This window comes from Diceros bicornis, chromosome 11 (assembly GCF_020826845.1).
Source record: "Diceros bicornis minor isolate mBicDic1 chromosome 11, mDicBic1.mat.cur, whole genome shotgun sequence".
NCBI lineage: Eukaryota > Metazoa > Chordata > Mammalia > Perissodactyla > Rhinocerotidae > Diceros > Diceros bicornis.
Window position 1 is genome coordinate 29884198 of NC_080750.1, and position 5505 is coordinate 29889702.

Consider the following 5505-nt stretch of genomic DNA (forward strand, 5'->3'; position numbering starts at 1 on the left):
GTATGCTGCAGTTTGAATAGCTTCTATTGCCTTCAAGTTCACCAATCCTCTAGTGTCTAATTTGCTGTTAAGCTTCTACAGTCATTTAAAAAATTTTTTCAGATATTGCAGCTTTTATCTGCAGAAGCCGCATTTTATTCTTTCACATATCTTCCATTTTTATCATTATATTCATATTTTCTTGTAAACCCTTGATTATATTCATAACAGCTTTTTAAATGTCCTTATTGCTAATTCTTGGATCACTGTCATCTCTGGTTCTGTTAAATGATTTTTCTTCTGGTGATGGATCACATTTTGCTGAAGATTCACGTATCTGGTAATTTTTTAATTATGTACTGGTCATTGTGAACATTACATTGCTGGTTGTCTTGATTGTGTGTGTGTGTGTAAGAGTGTTGAGTCTTGTTTTGGCAGGCAGTGAAGTTACTTTTGGATCAGCTTGGTCCTTCCAAGGCTTGTGTTTAAATGTTATTAGGGCAAATCTAGAGTAGCCTTTAACCTAGGTCTAAGTTAGTCCTATTATTAAGGCATGAGCCTTCGGGTGTCTCTGCTGAATTCCTCAGGTGTTCAATGAGGTCTCTTTACTCTGGCTGGTAGAAACTCAGAAGTCTTCTGGTCCTACATGAGCTCTGGGAATTTTTCAACTTACAGGTCCCCAGTAATTGTTCTTTCCTTGGTAGTTGATCTTTGCCTGGCCTTGTGGAGTATTACCCTGCTCAGCTTGGCAGTCAGCCAAAGACTCAAGATTTCTGGAAATCTCTGAGTAAATTCCTTCTTCTCTGGTATTCTGTCAAATAAATTTCACAAATTGGGTCTTTTTTGCTGACCACAGTATCCTTAGCAACTCATAGTGCCTACTTATCAAGTGGTAGGTGCTCAATAAAATATTTGTATGAATATATGGATTTATAGATAGTATTCTCTTATATTTAAAATTCCCTTTGTACCTGAGTTTATTTCCTTTTTCATTCCTAACATCTTTCCCATTTAAAAATCTTTGCTATTTTTATTTTGTCATATTTATTTTATTAATTATTTCAAAGAACCAGCTCTTTCCTTTTTTCATCTGTTCTGTATTTCTGGATTTAATTCATTGCTTTCTACTTTTTTCCTCATTATTTCACTTACTTTTCCTTAAAACTTCATGTGTTTTTCTCACTTCAGAGGCAGTATAGTGTAGTGGCCAAAAGGCTGAGTTTAAATCTTGGCTTTATCACTCACTAGCTTAGTGAAATTCAGCAAGACATGTAACCTCTCTGAACCTAGGTTCTTTATCTATAAAAAGAGGAGAATATTACCTACCTCACAGGTTTGTTGTGAACATTAAATGAGTTAATTTTTATAAAACATTTACAACAGTGCCTGACACATATTAAGTACTGCATAAATGATAGCTGTTAGGTAGACCATTTGGTATATTTTTATTTATTCTACACTGGTTAATTTTTACACATCTGATCTGTGATTTTCCTCTATATACTACTTTTGCTGAATCCTTATGTTTCTATTTTTTTGTCCTCCTTGTCATTAATTTCTAAATAGTCTGTAAATCTGCAAATGTGGTTGTGATTTTCTCCTTGAATCTGAACTGTTTAAGAGATTTTCTTCTTAGCTTCCAAGTAGGTGGCTTTCCTTTTATTTTTTTTACTAAAAAAACTAAAAAAAACCTTGTTTTTATTGCTCTGGTATCAGAGAGTGTAACTTAAAATTGACATTTTTCTGTGTAGTTATTTTAAAAATCAGTTTTTATAAATGTCTCATGGATATCAAAAAGTGCTTTCTCTATCTGCAGGTTAGAAAATATATCTATTAAATCTCATAGTTATTTAGGTCCTCTTCAAAATTATTGTCTATTGCCTGTCTGCAGATGTGTCAAATACCGAGAATGCTACATAACCAAATATTCTACAGGCGAGGAGGGAGAAAGAGAATGAAATAAAGAGGAAGAAACAACAGAAGACACAAGACTGTACTTTTTACATACATCATATATTTGTAAGTCGTGCTTATTCACAAGCTGGGTTTATTATCTAGAAGAATGCCACTACCAAAGGCACACTTGTCTTTAACTTATTGTCCACTACAAAGCCTTCCATCTTAGCTCCCAGTCTGCCTCCATACTTCAACATGTCTAGAATTTTTGAAGTCCAGGCCCAAGCACCTCTAGGGTAAAATCTGGCACTCTATTTTATCCTGTGTTATTCATTGATGGTTCCATGTTAACTTGGTTCTGTGGCTAGATTCTAAATTCCTCACGGGCTATAATATTTTGTACTTTCTCCTTCGCCCCAACCACTACCACAGTACTGAGTATATAGCTAAAATTCCATTAATCCTCAATGACCCTACTTATGAAGATATGACTTGAAGAATTCTAAAACTCAGTAAGCTAACCTATAAAATGATGATGGTAATTTACTGTTTAGGTAGTAAAATTAAAGTCTTTGTTATTTATACTGTAATATCTCTTGTGCGATATTTGGGGTTACTATTAAACACACTGATATGGTAATCTAGGGGAGGCTGACAAGACCAATGCTATACTTCTCTAGGGAACTGGAGTTCTGTCTTTAAGGGAGAGGTTGATTCCTACTATTAACTGGGATGGACAGGAAACCAGGCTTGTGAGAAGAGCCCTTATACATGCTAGTGGTTATCAATGAGATGGGGGAAGGGGGCACAATTTTACCCCCCAGGGGCACGTGGCAAAGTCTAGAGATGATATGGGTTGTTACAACTTGGGGTGGAGTACTACCGGCATGTAGTGGGTAGAAGCCAGGTATGCTGCTAAACATCCTATGAGGAACAGGACAGCTGCCCACAACAAAGAACTATCTGGCTCAAAACGTGAACAGTGCCAAGGTTCAGAAACCTTTAAGTAGGCAAGCAAAGGAACTCTCAGCTCTCTGTGCTCATGCCTGAACTTAAGAGTGAAGCTGTCTAGGAGCTATTCCTTGGTAAGACCAGTTAAAAATGGCCTCTGCCACAGGGAGGTGGCATCTCTGTAGGAAACAAAAGCTGAAAATGAGTAATTATATTTTGTACCTAAGATTATCTTTACATTATTGTTTTTAATATCCATTCAATTAGTCTTCCTACTAGAAAAGTATTTTTAAATACCCATCTAAATACCCTAAATAAATTTTAAATAAATAAATCTAAATAACTACCCTAAAGCATTTGTTATGTTCCAGTTTAAGTTGCACTGCTAAAGGAACCAAATTCAGTCTTTCCTCAGCTGTGCAGCAAAGTATTAAGGAAAGGGTTACATGCTTATACTTTGACACCAAGTGGTAGTGACAGCAAGTAGTTAAGAAATTCAAGGACAAAATGAATTCTCAGAAAATAGGGCTGCATAATCCATCCACTCTTCCCAAGAGTAAAATCTCCTTCAAGCATCAAACCTGGAGGTTCTGGGGTTATTCAATTAAGAAGAGTGACATATACTTCAGTCACAGGAGGAGTCTCTCAAACTACAAACTGAAAATACAAAACTCCTCATAACAATGTCAAGTGTCTACAGTGATTTTTCCATCTAAGTAGTGCTGAACTGTGTATAATTGGTAAAGGGTTCAAATTGACAATCCTTACACAAGAAATTTCTCACTTCACACTAATTTATCCATCATTTGCTGAATAACACTGAGCTTTCAGTCAGTAGTCAAGAGTTAACAATCTAGTTGGTAGGACACAACACATAATTATTAAACTTAGACAGTGAAGACAGTATTCAAAGACCAAATGAGCAACACCCCCCTAAAATGTATTAGAATAAAGCAAAGAACACTCTCAGCTGAAATAATTAGGAAAAGCTTCACAGAGATGAGACTTTTGAGCTAGGATGTGAAATATGAATAGGATTTGGATAAACAGAGAAGATAAAGAATTTCTGATGCAGTTTAGAAAGAGCTAAACCCAAAACGCCAGAATACAAAAAAGAAAGAGCAAGGGTCTAGGGGGGCAAAGATGTTGATGCTTTTTTCACCATCCTTTGAAATTACCTGATTATCCACAGCTTTGAATTCTTTAACTGCTTGTTCTTATAAATCTTCAGATTTTCTTCTTTGAATGGGATAGGCAGAGTAAATTAGAGGAATATATTTCAAGGCTGCTTAATAGTTTGATTAATCTTCAAGAAAATAACCTCACATCTGTGAGGTTATTTAATTGTTAAAACAATTAGGGTTTTCCAGCCCACGTTCTAGTTCCTATAACAGAAAACCGAATCAGTGTAATTAGCATATACACATTCAACCAAGCGAGTTACCTTTTTTCCCCTAACATACCGTGTTATATTAGTGACTGTATAAAGCTTTTCTACCTCAACAGAAATTACTATTAAGGCTTTTGCAAACTGCTGTTAACTCTGGGTGTGCTCAGGTTCTACCACTAATTTGCTCTGACTACATTTTCAATTTACATAATGGAATAAGCAGTTTATCTTCTTTCCTAGAACTTGTAGTGCTCTATTGTTTCCCTCACTCTATTTAAAACCTGCCGCATCCTCCTCTCTCCGTAGTCCTTGACTTTCCAAACGGCATAAACATTAGCTCAAACAGAAAAAAAAAAAAGTCTTGTCATTGTGAAACAAACTAACTTTCCACAAAAAGCAACGTTTGCACATTTGGGATCTTTTGTAAGACTTAATGTATGGTAGGTTTCCTTTGAAGAACTCACGGTAACCCAGAGAAGATTCTTTAAGGTTGGGTGGTCTCATTCATTAATACTTTCCTCAAGTAGTTTGCCAAAGACGACAGCGTGTGCTCAGTAACATTTAACGGCTACAGCATCGTCACCCTGGCACTAAGACATAACTAGGGCACATAGCGAGTTCTGGTCTCAGCAGAGAGGCCGCCTGGTAACTTCCGAGTTCAATGCCCCCCAAGTGGCCCACGTGTGGTCTGCTCTACTTCTTGAGCCCAGGCGTTAGCCAAACGCCCCTGGGCACCCGAGGCCCGCGGACATCCTCACGTGGCCTAGGGGTCGCCTAGCGAAATTCTCCGTGCCGAGGCGGTGGGCGGCCTCGAACTCCTGCCTGCTCACTGAAACCATGTACCTGCCAAGCCTAAAAATGCAGAACTCCCCACGGCCAGGAGCTCGCCTCCAAGTGCTCCCCGCGCCGCCGGGCTTCCGGCGGCGCCTCGCGCCCCACTCCCTCCAGCCCCAGGGCTGTCCCAACTCCCGCGCTCCAGACGGCCCGGGGGAGGCAGGGAGCGCAGCTGACTCCGCCGCCCCCAGCTGCAAGCCGGCCTCCGCCTCCAAGTCCCGGGAAGCCCTAAGGAGACATCGATGCCAGAGCCGAACCCAACGCACGAGCCTTTCGACGACCTTACGGACCCTCCTCTGGCACACGGCCCCGTCCAAGGCGGCTGCTCGGCCGTCTCGCGAGAGAGCGTCTGGCGGTACCTCCTTCCTTTCAGCTGTCTTTGTCTCCCCGCCCCCAGAATGATTGCGCGGCTTCCTCCGGAGGGCGGGAGCCTTGGACGTGGCGGAGCCGGGCCA